We start from the raw sequence: 15870 nt of genomic DNA, 5'->3' as shown, positions 1-15870 counted from the left end.
GCTGAGCTCTTGCCAAGGCTCTAGCCAGGGCACAGCCCTTTCCCATCTCCTCCTGGGCAGCAGGAGCACTCTGGGACTGGTTTTGAGAGCTGTGTCCTGAGAGGAGTGCAGGCAATGCGTGCAGGAGGAACCTGTGGTGGATTCTGCGTGTCATATTTCAGCAGACATTGACTGCAGCCTGCTGCAGAGTGAGACAGTTCCTGGTGTCTGTGTAACCAGGTACTCGGTCAGATGTTAAGAAGAAATTCCTCCCTGTGAGGGTGGGCAGGCCCTGGCACAGGGTGCCCAGAGCAGCTGTGGCTGCCCCTGGATCCCTGGCAGTGCCCAAGGCCAGGCTGGACACTGGGGCTTGGAGCAGCCTGGGACGGTGGGAGGTGTCCCTGCCATGGCAGGGGTGGCACTGGGCGGGCTTGGAGGTCCCTCCAGCCCAAACCAGTCTGGGATTCTGTGATTCTTCTGTCTTTATTTTCACTTGTGAATTGATTCCAAGTCTACAGTGGTTTCAATGCCTGAAACCCCTCACTGGGGCTGCTCCATCCCTGTGTGCACCTGGAGGAGGAGATGGTGAGCACGCACCTTACAGTCCTGCTGCCCATTCTCCCAAAGCTATAAACACCAGGCTTTTCTCAAGTTTTCTATTTTCATTCCACTCTCACCCCTCAAAGTCTTGCCTATTTGTCAGTCCTTGAATAAGCCCCATTTCTCTCTGGCGTGGTGGGAATGTGCAGGATTTCTGCTGGGTGCCATGATGCCTATAGGTTTTGGGGTCAATGAGCTTCTGCAGAGCTGTGCTCATGCTGGAAGTTAAACCTTGTCTTTAAAGAGTCTGGAAGAGCAGTAAGGAGGATTTTAAGTTCCTCACAGCAGAAGCTGTGTCCACTTGGCACCTACAGCCATTCCAAGGCAGACTGTGAAGTCTCCAGAACAGTTTGATGATGCAGTGTTGAAACAACTTTCTGCCAGTGCTGGTGAACTGCCATGGCTTGGCTGAACTACCTATAGCTAAAGAACAACATATGAATTTGTATTTTCAGAGGGAATTTCCCGTGAAGTTTGAATGCGCTTTTTTAGTAACAGCAGCCTATTCAACACTGCCTTGGCTCACCTGAAGCACTCTTGGCTTTCACTGAGTGTCCACGTTCACATTATGGCTGTTGAATTATCAGAGAAGCTGTTCTTGTTTTCCAAAAAACTGTTCTGAATTCTCCACTAAATGCTAAGCAGAGCTCTGTTGTGCTGCCATTTTTGGTGAGGTTTCAAATGGTTTATTTTTGTGCTATGATGAATTTTAATAATTGCTATAAGTATGCTATTAGTCAAAATGAGGGAGAAAGAAACCCAATTATTAAACTAGACTTCTGTGACTGGAATCTACAGCTGATATATTAAAGCCCAACTGTCATGCTTAAAAATTAACTCAACCCGCTGGCAATACTGGAAGAGAAAATTAACATTATTAATGAGATAACTGATCATTATTTCTTCTCCCTCCCACCATTAGAACAATATGTTGCAGTGTATCAATAAACAGTAATTTTATATCATATACACTGCGTGCTTTCAGCAGTGCTTTGCTATCTCCTGCTTTCCCAACACCACTTTTATGGAATTAATGTTTTTTTCCAAGTCTTCCTTTGCTGCCGTGGGCTGTGTAAAGCCTGAGGGAGCCAGTACCGGCTGCAAATGTTACTCAAAATGCCCTGTTTGCAGCTGAACCCAAGAGGAATGATCCACATCCCCAGGGACAGGGACCTATTTGTGAGGACTTTCTGAGCACTCTGAAGCTTCTGATTCAGCTTCTCACTCAGCACAGCTCCTCCTCCTGCTGCAGCCGAAACCTTGGCATTGTGGTAGAGTAAATGCCCCTCAGGCCCAGTGGGTTGGGAGACAGTTCTCTGCACAGTAAGGCACCTGCCCACCCTGAAAGGTGTGCTGATATCACCTGGAAAGGCCCACCTTTGGTGGAGAAGCTTCATGACCAAGATTCTCCCCAAATTATTTCAATAAATGGTGTCTTTCAGTGATAAATGTTTTTGCAGAGGATGGATAGGTTCTGCTTAAGCTGTGTCCTCAGTCACATGTGGGAGCAACGTCACAGGCTGTGCCACCCAACAAAGCCCAGAAGGCTGGGAGGAGAGCCCGGGGGCAGCAGGAAGCTGAGAGAAGGCCCTGCTCTAGAACTGAGGGAGTTCCACCAGAAGCAAACAAAGATGGTAACTTGAAGAGATGCCCACTGTGCTCAAAGTTTGTCTGAGAAGACTAAGACGGGAGCTTGTCAAAAATCCCAGGAAATATCTGGGAAAAGGTTTTATGTATGTTGGTTGTGACTATGTACAATGCTCGTGCAGGAAAAGAGTCTCTGCAGCAGGCTGGCTGGCTGAAAGGGTCTTACTTCTTCCTAGAATAAAGATTACCACTGAAGTGCAATTTTAGTTTTTATTGTATAAGGGGAAAATATTTTCCAGAACTCAAAACCAGTTTCAAAAATACAGATGTGTTGTGGAAACAGGAACGAAACATTTGGGGATTTCTCTCTACAAAAGATATTTCTAAATGTTTCTAAAGATGAAAAGTGAAGACAAATTGAGGTCACTTTTCCTGGATTCTAAAACTACTTAGAAAATCTTTAAGGACTATAGGAATTGAGAAGGAATATTTGGGGATGTCTCTCTACAGAAAAAATATTTTGAAATATTTCTACAAATTTCTAATTTCTAAACCTGAAAAACTAAGCAAATGGGGTTGCTTTTTCTCAGGAGCCCCATGCTGCTGCCTGCCCCCTGCGCTCCCCCAGCCCTGGGGACCCCGCCGCTGGTCACAGCAGCCCCTGCCTGGCTCCTGCCTGCCCACACCGTGGGCATCCACGGCTGCTCCTGGCCATGGAGCTCAGCCAGTGGTGCTGCTGGCTGGGCTTTGCTGCTGCTGCCACCTGGACACTGGCTGTCAGTTCCATCTCTTTATTGCAATAGAAGAAGGGGCCATCAACTACTCCTGCAGAGGTGGGTCAATGTCTGTGTTGTTTAGAGGCCAGGACCAGGGGGCTCGGGGGCAGAGGAAAGGACATGTTGGACTCAGGAGGGGCTTGGAGGGTGCGGGGCTGCTCCTGGGGTCTCTAAAAGAACTCGGGAATGGGTTGGGATGGGACAGAGGAGGATCAAAAAAGAGATAAAGGCAGCTCAGGGATACGCATGGGCAGAGGAGGTGGCAGTTGTGAGGAATGAAATCGTGGGGATGAGAGCTCTTTTTCAGAGTAGTTATTGGTAGTTGATGTTAATGAAGTTGATAAGGTCTTAATTTGAAGTGTTGGTCTGTTGTTAAACATTGAAGGTTAGAGTTCTGGGACTTGCCTTCAGTTGCCGTTGCTAACTGTTACAATTTTACCCTGTATTTGTATCTCTCCTTGTCATACTCTGTATTTGTACCCCTTGCTAGTCTTTTGTACCCCTTGTTAGTTAAACTTTGAATGTTAGTATTGTAAGACTTGCCTTTAATTGCTGCTGTTCGATGTTGCTATTTTACCCTGTATTTGTATCTTTCCCTGTCATACTCTGTATTTGTTCCCCTTTCCGTCTCACCCGGGATTTGTATCCATTCCCCTCGGGAACCACTTCCCCTACTCCCCTGCTCCCAGGAGGACTTGCACCCGGACTGAATTCAAATGAGAGGCTGTGGGAACTCTATGAACCCTCTCAAAACAACGAACTAGCACACAGACTTTGACTTTAACCCATCAGAACCACACTAAGTCACCCACTCTTGGCCAGAGCCGGATTCTGTCCTGTCACCATAATTTTGATAGTACCCAGCTTGGAAGATACTCCTTGGCTGCGAGCCAATATTTGCCTTCCTAAGGACTCTGGTGAGGACGGAAGCCCCAGCTCTGCCGAGGGACAAAGCTGTACTCCTCCTCCTCCTCAGCGTCGTCCAGTGGGAGCAGTGGCGGTGTGAGCGACCCCTCGGGTTCCCCAGCCAGAGCTGTCTTTAATAAAGGCCTTTTTAAAGGAGCTGCTCTCCTGGCCCTATTTATCACAGCTTGGGGACTCCTCCAGGATAGCCACACCCGAAGAGGACCGAGGACAGGACAGCCGCCTGCCCTATTGGGCCTCCAGGGAACAGCTGGCTACGCCGGACCTGGGAAGACAGCCTGGGACTGGCAACGCAGAGGAGCGCTGGGACCTGGGAAGAACCAGTGGCGGGAGTTGGAGGCGGGCGAGTGGCGAGTGAGTGAGACGGGGGCCGGCAGCTCGGACCCCTGACGTCAGTGAGGGCCCCAAGTACCGCATTTCTGGACTCCCCCAAGGGGGCCAGCCGGGAACGGGGGGAAGTGAGTAGAATCGGTGGTTGAGGCGCCTCCAAAAGGGGTAGGACCCTCCCTCCTGGTTAGGAGGGGTACAAGGGAGGGGCCAGAGGGAGCCCCGTTGGGACCTAACCCCAGACCTAGCCTTAGGGTACAAGGGAGGGGCGAGAGGGAGCCTCAATGGGACCTAACCCCTGGGAAGTGAAAGGTGAAGCCCGTGAGTGTGGGTGACGTTCCCCTCTTTTTCCCGAGTATGTGAGTAAATTCCCCATACTTACCAGTGTGAAAGTGAATGACTGCTTGATCAGTAAAAGAATATTAAGTGTTGTTTTGCCCGTCTGTAGTTTTTGTTCAGGTAGGGGCACCTTAAGATTTCAGTTAAGAACCAAATTAGAGTCAGTATGGGAAAGTGTTTGAGTAAAAGAATATTTGGAAGGGAAGATGGGAAAAAAGAGAAGAATATTCCCCTTGATAGTCCTCTGGGACAGATGCTAGATCAATGGGACACTCAGGAGGCCACAAAAGGCTTAGACAAATTAAAAATGATTCACTATTGTATGGAAGTCTGGCCTAAGTTAAACCTGCAGGGGGAGTGGCCGTGTGTCCTGGGTTGACTATATGATGCTTCTGTCCCCAATTGTCTCACTCTGTTTATGTTGAATAATAAGTTTTGCACCTCTAAGAGTGTTCCAGAGAGTGAAGGGGGGGAGAGAAGAAGCGCGCAGTTTGTTTTCAGACACTGCACTCCTCCTCCACATTCCTGCTCCTGGACTGTTTTCTGCGGACAGACAGCGGGACAGAACTCTTCTTTTGCTTTTTAGTTAGTGTTAGCTAGCTGAGGCAGAGAAGTTCCCTGGACTGTGTTTTTTCCTTTTTCTTTGGACCTCTTGAAACTGCTCTGGACTGAACACCCAGGAGAGCACCGGCAGCTGCACCTGTGGCCCACCAGGCCGGGCCTGGCCTGTGACAATTCCAGCACCGGAGGGACCGATCAGAGACTGAGTGAGCTGAGCTTCAACCCGGGGATGGGCTTTTCTCAGTTTGTCGTCTCTTTTAGAGTGGCAAGGGGTCTCATTGTTTGATATTGTTTTAGTTTTATTGTTTAATAAACAGTTTTTTTCCACCTTTCTCCAAGGAGGTATTTTTCCCTCCCGCACCAGTTGGGGGGAGGGGCCGATTGAATCTGCTTTTCCCACCGGAGCTCCTTCGAGGGATTCTTCCCCAAATTTGCTCTAAACCTGGACAAATACATGAATTGGCGCCCAATGCATGGCTGGAAAAGGTGGAAAAAAGCTCTATTAAGTGTGTGTTTCTTGTTGTTAAAGCAGTTAGTAGCCATGCTGCTTGGACCCCTGATGTCTGTGGTTGTGAAAGCCTTTGTATGGCTCTGGGCTCTAGACCTTTTTGAGGTTTCAATACCTTTCTGGTCACTAGGATTATTGTCCTTAACGAGTAATTTTTACGGTAGAGGAGTACGGATTGGAATAGCTGTTGTGCTGGCCTTGGTGATAATGATTTATAAAGCATTTACAAAGATACTGGCCTCTGTTTACGATATGTATGGTTTATGGTTTCTTCATCCTACCCTGCATCCCAATTCCAGTAGTAGGTTTTGGGAATTTATTAGTAATTACACTCAGTCTGTTAGAGGAGGAGCCAAGAATGAGACTTTCCAGCCTTCCCTTTCCTTCTTCTCCTTTGGATAGGTTATGTCACTTTTTTAGAATGTTCAGTTTCCCCTGAATGTTAAAGAGACCATCTTTCTGGTATTTAATCTGGTAAGCTTCCTCTATATGGTCTGCAGCTTCTCTAGAATGCGGGCTGAGATATCCAGAGGAGCTGGTGAGACCCCTGGCCCAGAAGCAGATGCAGGCGTGAAAAATCCTGAGTGGTGTGGACAATGGGAAAATATAGGCCAAACCCTTAGGAATTTTCTGATCCTGTAGACTGGGATTTTCCACGGGACCAAATTCAGAAAGCAGCAGAAGTGGGGAAATACCTAAAAGAGAAGTGCCATGACGATTCTAAGGAGAAAAGCCTACCTGCAATAAGCTGGGCCCTGGCCTATGCTTATCACACTTTGTTAGATAGTGTAGGGCAGCAGACAGAGGCAAGGGGGCAGGGAGATAAATCAGCTATCCCAGTCACTCAAGCTGTAGTCAACAGCCCAGGCTCGAAGCCAGCAGCCAAACCAGATAGTGAGCCTAAGCCAGCATCTAAACCCATGGCTGTTGCTACCAGTACTAGAAGTGGGAAAAAATGCATGGAAAAAACTAATCGACCAGTGGATGATGATGATGGTGATACAGGAGAAGAAACCTCGATGCCTCCTGACATAAAATCAGGAGTCAAAGCAGCAGGTGCAAGATCAGATGCAAATATTGAGTCTTATTCCCTGAAGGACCTTCGTGGCCTAAGGAAGGATTACACCCGACGACCTGGTGAATCCATAATTAGTTGGCTGGTCCATCTCTGGGATGCTGCAGGCGAGGCTACAATTATGGATGGCACTGAAGCCAGGCATTTGGGATCCCTGTCACAGGATCCTGTCATCGACCAAGGAATGATGAGCGGGGCTAACCCTCACAGCCTCTGGGAATGGGTCCTAAGAAGTGCAGCACGAAGATACCTGTGCGCAGACGATCTCTATATGCAGCAAACCCAGTGGAAAACCATAGAACAAGGGATTCAACGCTTGAGGGAAATGGCACTGGCTGAGATTGTCTTCTCAGATGATGGAAACATTGTAAATCCAGACTTGTTACCATGCACATCTGTGATGTGGAGAAAACTTGTACGACTTGGGCCACGAGAAAACGCTTCTGCTTTAGCCATAATGAAGCGGGATGATGGTGAGGAGACTGTGCTGGATATGGCAAGGAAGCTCCGAGTGTATGCAGACACTGTGAATGGCCCAACACATGCCAGAATCGCAGCAGTGGAAACATGTCTGCAAAAATTAGAATACAAGATGGAGGAGGGTCACAAGAAACTGAGGGAGGAGATTAAAGAGGGCTTTCTCCAAATCTCGGCAGTGAGATCAGAGGTTCTGGTACCCAACGCAGACGTTCCCCAGATGGCGAGAGAAGGTTTACCCCACGAGCTGAGCTGTGGTTCTACCTGCGTGATTGTGGAGAACACATGGGGAGATGGCACAGAAAACCTACCACTGCTCTGGCACGACGGGTGTGTGAACTGAAGACTCAGAGAGGAAGTTCCAAAAGGGAAGCAGCTCCAGTGGCCAGTAACTGAACTGTCACATATGATGATAATGACAATATTTTTGATCCCCTTGAAAGACCCTCCAAGGCATATGCCCAGGGAAAGAAGGATAACCAGGCTTAGAGGGGCCCTGCCTCTAGCCAGGTAGAGGCTGGGGAAAACCGTGTTTTTTGGACTGTGTGGATTCATTGGCCTGGCACATCTGAACCACAAGCATACAAAGCTTTGGTTGACACTGGTGCACAATGCACATTAATCCCATCGAGACATGTGGGGACAGAGTCTGTTTCTATTGCTGGTGTGAGAGGGGGATCCCAGGATTTTACTTTGGTGGAAGCTGAGGTGAGCCTGACTGGAAATGACTGGAAGAAACACTCTATTGTGACTGGCCCAGAGTCCCCATGCATTTTAGGCATAGACTTCCTCCGAAGTGGGTATTTCAAAGACCCAAAGGGACTCAGATGGGCATTTGGAAAAGCTGCTGTAGAGACAGAGGGTGTCAAGCAGTTGAGCAGCTTGCCTGGACTGTCACAAAGCCCATCTGCAGTAGGTCTCCTAGTGGTCTCCCAGAAGGTGGAAGAGCAACGAGTGCCAATTGCCACCTCAACAGTGCACCACTGACAGTACCGAACGAATCGAGATGCTGTGATCCCCATCCACAAAATGATCCGTGAGCTGGAGAGCCAAGGGGTGCTCAGCAAGACCCACTCACCCTTCAACAGCCCCATCTGGCCTGTGCGAAAATCTGAAGGAGAATGGGGATTGAGAGTTGACTATCGTGCATTGAATGAAGTACCTCCACCCCTGAGCGCTGCTGTACCAGACAGGCTGGAACTCCAGTATGAGCTGGAGTCCAAGGCAGCAAGGTGGTACGCCACTATAGACATTGCCAATGCATTTTTCTCCATTCCTCTGGCAGCAGAATGCAGGCCTCAGTTTGCTTTCACCTGGAGGGGCGTGCAGTACACCTGGAACCGACTGCCCCAGGGGTGGAAGCACAGCCCCACTATCTGCCATGGACTGATCCAGGCTGCACTGGAAAAGGGTGAGGCTCCAGAACATCTGCAATATATTGAAGACATCGTTGTGTGGGGGAAGACAGCAGCAGAGATGTTTGAGAAAGGGGAGAAAATCATCCAGATTCTTCTAAAAGCTGGCTTCGCCACCAAGAAGAGCAAAGTCAAGGGACCTGCTCAAGAGATCCAGGTTGTGGGAGTGAAGAGGCAAGACGGACGGCATCAGATTCCCACCGATGTCATCAACAAGATCACAGCAATGTCTCCACCCACCAATAAGAAGGAGACACAAGCTTTCCTAGGCGCCATAGGTTTTTGGAGGATGCATATTCCCGAATACAGTCAGATTGTGAGCCCTCTCTACCTGGTCACCCGTAAGAAGAACACTTTCCACTGAGGCCCTGAGCAGCAACAAGCCTTTGCACAGATCAAGCAGGAGATTGCTCATGCAGTAGCCTTTGGTCTAGTCAGGACTGGACCAGAGGTGAAGAATGTGCTCTACTCTGCAGCCGGGAACAATGGCTTGTCCTGGAGCCTTTGGCAGAAGGTGCCTGGGGAGACTCGAGGCCGACCACTGGGATTTTGGAGTCAAAGCTACAGAGGCTCTGAAGCCAACTACACTCCAACGGAGAAAGAAATCTTGGCTGCCTATGAAGGAGTCCAGGCTGCCTCAGAGGTAACAGGCACTGAAGCGCAAGTCCTCCTGGCACCTCAACTACCAGTACTGGGGTGGATGTTCAAAGCAAAAGTTCCCTCTACGCACCATGCCACCAGTGCTACATGGAGCAAGTGGATTGCTGTTATCACACAGCGCGCCTGTATTGGAAAACTGAATCGCCCTGGGATTCTGGAAATAATTACAAACTGGCCGGAAGGTGAAAACTTTGGTCTCGCTGATGAAGGGGAACAAGAAGTGACACGAGCTGAGGAAGCTCCACCATACAACCAACTGCCAGCAGAAGATACACGATACGCTCTCTTTACTGATGCTTCGTGCCGCATTGTGGGAATGAACTGGAAGTGGAAAGCAGCCGTATGGAGCCCCACAGGACAGGTGGCAGAGGCCACTGAAGGAGAAGGTGGATCAAGCCAACTTGCTGAACTCAAAGCTGTTCAACTGGCCCTGGACATTGCTGAGAGAGAGAAGTGGCCAAAGCTCTACCTTTATACTGATTCATGGATGGTAGCCAGTGCTCTGTGGGGATGGCTGGAGAAGTGGAAACAGGCTAACTGGCATTGTAGAAGAAAACCAATTTGGGCTGCTGAAGATTTGAAAGACATTGCTACCAGAGTAGGGAGGCTACCTGTGAAAGTCCGCCATGTGGATGCTCACGTTCCCAAGAGTAGAGCTAATGAGGAGCACCAAAACAATGAGCAAGTAGACCAGGCTGCAAAGATAGGGGTGTCAAAGATGGACTTAGATTGGCAACATAAAAGAGAGTTATTCCTAGCTCGATGGGCCCATGATGCCTCAGGTCATCAGGGCAGGGATGCCACCTATAAGAGGGCACGAGACCAAGGGGTGGATCTAACCATGGACAGTATTGCTCAGGTTATCCATGACTGTGAGACGTGTGCTGCCATCAAGCAGGCCAAGCGAGTGAAGCCCCTCTGGTATGGTGGGTGGTGGTCCAAGTACAAGTATGGGGAGGCCTGGCAGATTGACTCCATCACACTGCCCCAGACACACCAGGGCAAGCGCTACGTGCTGACCATGGTGGAGGCCACCACTGGATGGTTGGAAACCTACCCTGTGTCTCATGCTATGGCCCAGAACACCATCCTGGGCCTGGAAAAGCAAAATCTGTGGAGACATGGTACCCCTGAGAGGATTGAATCAGACAATGGGACTCATTTCAAGAACAGCCTTATCAACACCTGGGCTAGGGAACATGGCATTGAGTGGGTGTACCATATTCCCTACCATGCACCAGCTGCAGGAAAAGTGGAGAGGTACAACGGACTGTTAAAAACCACATTGAAAGCATTAGGTGAGGGACCTTTCAAAAACTGGGAGCAGCATCTGGCAAAAGCCACCTGGTTAGTTAACACCCGAGGCTCTACTAACTGAGTGGGCCCTGCCCAATCTGAGCCTTTGCAGAGAGCAGATGGAGTCAAAGTCCCAGTGGTACATGTCAGAGGTTTGTTAGGGAAGACAGTTTGGATTAATCCTGCCTTGAATACAGACAAACCCATTCGTGGGGTTGTTTTTGCTCAGGGACCAGGTTGCACATGGTGGATAATGCAAAAAGATGGAAGAACACAATGTGTACCTCAGGGAGATCTGATTGTTGGATAAAACCTGTGTAAATATCACTGTTTGCTGAATGTTATTACCATTGTCTGTGTATTGCTGTATAATGGATGTATCATGTATGTACTTGTAGAGTTAGAATTTATATTAGTTTTAGTAGTAAGCAGACGATATGGGGATAAGGGGTGGAATGTCCTGGCTTGACCATATGATGCTTTTATCCCCAATCGTCTCTTTCTGTTTATGTTGAATAATAAGTTTTGCACATTTAAGAGTGTTCCAGAGAGTGAAGGGGGTGAGAGAAGAAGCGCGCAGTTTGTTTTCAGACACCATACTCCACTCCCCCACATTCCTCCTCCTGGACTGTTGCTGTCTGCGGACAGACAGCGGGATAGAGCTCTTCTTTTACTTTTTAGTTAGTGTTAGCTAGCTGAGGCAAAGAAGTTCCCTGGACTGTGTATTTTCTTTTCTTTGGACCTCTTGAAACCTGCTCTGAACTGAACACCCAGGAGAGCACCGGCAGCTGCACCTGTGGCCCACGGGGCCGGGCCTGGCCTGTGACAATTCCAGCACCGGAGGGACTGATCAGAGACTGAGTGAGCTGCAACCCAGGGACAGGCTTTTCTCAGTTTGTCGTCTCTTTTAGAGTGGCAAGGGGTCTCATTGTTTGATATTGTTTTGGTTTTATTGTTTAACAAACAGGTTTTTTTCCACCTTTCTCCAGGGACGTATTTTTTCCGCCCGGACCAGTTGAGGGGAAGGGCCGATTGGATCTGCTTTTTTCCCACCGGAGCTCCTTCGGGGGATTCTTCCCCAAATTTGCTCTAAACCTGGACAGGGCTCTGGCTGCCTCCTCCTGTCCAGTCCTGAAGTGCCTCCATCGAGTTGCCGGGAAATCCAGACAGGTTCTCCTCTCCTTTGGTGGTTGGGGTTTGAATTTAGGTGGGTGGAGCTCATCTCTGGAAAATAAATAACTATGAACAGGGACCTGCAGTGGGACGGAGGGAGGGAGGGAGGGAGGGAGGGAGGGACACCTGCACGAGCAGCTCCTGGCCAGGATGCAGCCCCTGGGTGGGTGCTGGCACGTTGAACTGAGAAATGGTTTGATCCAGCCCTTCCCAATCCAGGCTGGGGCAGGTCTGTTCTAAAGGCAGCCCAGGGATGGCACTGAGGTGCTGCAGCAGCTGCAACTGCTTGCATTGAGCAACTACAGAGGACAGTAGTGGGGATGCAAAAAGCACAGTGGGAGAGGAAAAGACAGAGAAGGCAGCAAAAAGGTGAGATTTGAGACACCGAGGGGCAGACCCAGCCAGTGCCCAGCCAGCACAGCCCACCCAGTGCCCAAGGCCAGAAACTCTGCAGCTCTTCCAGGGATTTATCAGGAATGTTCCCCTGAAACTGCTGGGGGGTTGGTTGACATTTTACAACACTCCCAGGTGACTCAGGTCGCATTCCCATCCATCCATCCATCCATCCATCCATCCATCCATCCATCCATCCATCCATCCATCCATCCATCCATCCTTCCATACATACACAGGCTGTGGTGCTGGGATCCTGCCAAGCTCTGCCAGCCTTGGGCTTGGGGAGATTTCTGCCAGCCGTCCTGAGCTCCGTAATTGTGCCCTCTGTTCCAGGAAGCAAGCAAGAAAGATTTTAAAAAACCCAAAACAAACCACAACAGACAAACCTAAAAAACCTTCAACAGCTCAACCCTGCTCAAGTTTTTTCTTTAGGGACAGCTACCACTCTCCAGCTGAAATGCTGGGCTTTTGGGGAAAAAGAAAATTACATGTTCACCTCCAAATTGAAAAGGATTAAGGTAAGAGAACCTTTCAAACTAAAAATTATTGGCCCAAAGCTTTTATCTTTGCAAGAAATCTCGAGGTAAGACCAGCCTGACAGTTAAACAACTGATTCTTCTGGTGGGGAGAAACCCTCCTCTTTAAGGGAAGCAGCCTGATAGTTGAAAGCAACTGTTTGGTCAAACTTCAGGCTCCCTGGCACAGCCTGCATTGCCTTTCCTTCCTGTTCACTGATTTACAGGCAGTGCCATGATGGCCCAGGTTCAGATGTTTGGTGCCATCCAGGGAATTTGGCATTGCCATTTCCATATGTTTTAATCGAAGTTTCAGTCCTTGCAAACACTCTTCAAATGCCAGCTTTCCTTTCTTTTACAGAAAGCTCAAGCTTCCTAGAAGACTTCTGACAACCGCTTTTGTGCTCAGGGAGTTTACATTTTCAAACAGATGTTTCCAAAGTTAACAGCATTTGAAAGAATAATGAACTCAAATGCCCCTGGATTCCAGCTTAGCCCAACTCCATTCTGTGTCAGACACTGAGATTCCCACCTCTAAGGCAGGAGCTGTTTGTGCCCCCATCCCTCCTGTCCTTCTCCCCAGCAGCCTGTGCCTGTTTTCCCCGGCACAATCCCTGTCCCTGTGCACCCTGCCAGGAGCAGCTGCACACAGGCTCACATCTCCCCCTTGCCCTCACCAGGGGGTTTCTCTCATCCCCGAACACGCCGATGAGAACGTTGGTGCGATGAGTGCCCAGGGCCTGCACTGCCACCACAACTGGGATCTCTGCTGTGCTCTGGGGCTGCACAATCCCACAGGGCTTGGGGCTGGAGTAGAGCACAGCAGAGTCCTCCTTGCGTTTCTGGAAGGGACACAATGAAACGCAGATTCAGAGGGACTTCTCAAGAAACTTTAGGCTCCTTAACATCCACCACAATAGCAACTTACACACACCTTTAAAACTCCCCAGGACAAAGGTCAAAGGCACAAACAAGATGCAAGGATTGTAGGTTTAGCACTCCCAGGGCATCCTGCAAGGAGGCTGCCAGCACAGGCACTGGTGTCTGTGGGTGCAGCAGCTTTTCACAACCCTCTAAGATCTCCCACAGGAAAACACCCTGACGACTAGAACATCAACTGTTTTTTCAGGAGCTTAAACTGCCTCCTCAAGTTTACAGTTGGGTAGGATCATGTTCTCAGCAGATCTTTAAGACTGAATAGAAAGCAGCAAGGTCTTATCCAAACCCTTTGTTCCCCTAATAATCTCCTCAGGAATATTTGACAGGAGGAGGTGGATGTGATGCCAAACCTGGGGAATAGGCCCGTAGCAGCCAGGAAGGTGGCTGGGATTCCTAATGAGGATCTTCCTCTCGTAGGGCACCTTCAGGTGGCACTCATCACACAGCAGCACTGGGGAGGACACTTGGAGCTCAGGAACAAGACATCTGGGCAAAGAGATGACCCCAGGACAATCAGAGATACTGAGAGAATGGAGAATGCCTACCCCCAAAGATTGTGAAATGGAGCAGAACACATTGGTCACTGTCAAATGCACATTGAAGAGCCCTACAGGGATAAATTGCCTTCTACCTCTTCCCACTCCAACATGTCTTGTCAAGGAGGGGCAAACCCTGAGAGGCAGCACCCAGAGGCTGCCAAGTGCCCCAGGCAGAGCACTTTGCCCCACAGCTGCCTCAGCCCCTGCTTTACCCAAGAAGGCTTGCAAGGACTCCTGGAACAGTGCCAGTGACCCACGAGCTCTGGGGGAGCCTTGCCAACAAGGATCAGTGCTCCCTAAGGCTCAAGGAACACACAACTCCAGGGTCTCCGTAAAAATGACTCCCTTCTCTGCCATGGTGCTGTTGCCCTGCCTGAGAACTCAGCTCTTTGCCCCAGCCCTGGAGGGCACGAGACAGCAGCTGCCCCACAGAGGGGCTGATCAGCCCCTGCCAGGCCCTGCAGCTCCCTGGCTCCTTCACTGCACAGCTCCAGGCACTGCCTGGCCCCAGCTCCACCTGCTGTACACAATGGCAGCCCAGGCACTGCCTGGATGGCTCTGCCTGGCACAGGGAACAGCACCAGGGAGCTGCATCCCTCTGGCCATCACACTGACACCCACAGCAGCACAGCAGCATGGAATTCTGCTGCAGCAACAACGACTTTTGCTCTCAACTCTGACGACATTAAAGCTCAAAATGGGAAGCAGAGGGAAGGACAAAAACTGGAGCTGACCTGCCACATCAAGGGCTGCTTTCCCCTTGTCAGACCTTGCCCTCCCCACTCTTGCTGGGAGCCACTTCCCCCTGCCATGTGCCCCCACGGACAGAGCCAGAGCCTGACTCTCAGCAGCTGCTTGCTGTGGCCCAAACCAGTGCACGGTGCTCACAACCAGCACAACTCCACCTCTTGCAGCCTGAAGGAGAGGAGGCCCTCAGGAAATTTGTTCCACCTCAAGCACCAAAAACCAGGCCAATCAATGATATCATTCCTGGTGCCTTTAGAAGAGGGCCAGGACCGTGCTGGGCTGTGAGCAAACGTGCTTTTCACCACGGGCTGCTGCCCAAGCACTGCTGTTCTCGTGTCCAGCTGGCACAACATGAGGGCATTCAGCAGCACTTCTCCTTGGCAGCTGCAGCCAGCACAGCCTGGGCAAGGCAGTGCCTGCGGGAGGCCAGGCAAGGGCTGGTACCTGGCTGTGATGATCAGGGCTGCCACTCCCTTGCCAATACCCTCCAGGTCCACCAGCAACCTCCGGTAGAACTCCATCACCCTGTTGGAGCACAGGGTAACCTGGTGGAAGAGAAGAACAGTCAATGCTTCCTTACAGAAGCTCATTACCCACGGGTGATAACCTCCAGTTCCTGAGGGAGGATTTGGCCTTCATTCTTCTGCTGCTCCATGTGTAGAGCACAGTCTCAGAGTAACAAAAGCCTTCTGGCAATACCAGATTTGTTAAACACACCTTGCTATCAGGGCACAGGTCAGCTACATTAAAACATTAGACTACAGCTCCATGCACCACTGCATTCAAATGAAGGGGCCAATTTCTCATCTGACTACAAAGACATCCATGCAGAGGAAATCTGACTCGACCACAATGAGTTCAGCTTTACAGCAGGAGGCTGAGGGCAAAGTGTGGCCCAGCAGGTGCTGGGCAGTTCATGGCGGCCCTGGGAGCCCGGGCCCGGACTGGCTCTGAGAACTCCGGCCCCACACCAGGAGTGGGGAACTGCCCCAGGGTGGGCATTGACCAGAGGCAGAACCCTCAGAACTGCCCCAGGA

Source organism: Melozone crissalis, unplaced genomic scaffold (genome assembly GCF_028551555.1).
Source record: "Melozone crissalis strain CALT ecotype California unplaced genomic scaffold, PUWL_Pcris_2 ptg000139l_1, whole genome shotgun sequence".
In the NCBI taxonomy this organism is placed as follows: domain Eukaryota; kingdom Metazoa; phylum Chordata; class Aves; order Passeriformes; family Passerellidae; genus Melozone; species Melozone crissalis.
Note: the sequence above shows the minus strand (reverse complement) of the source record.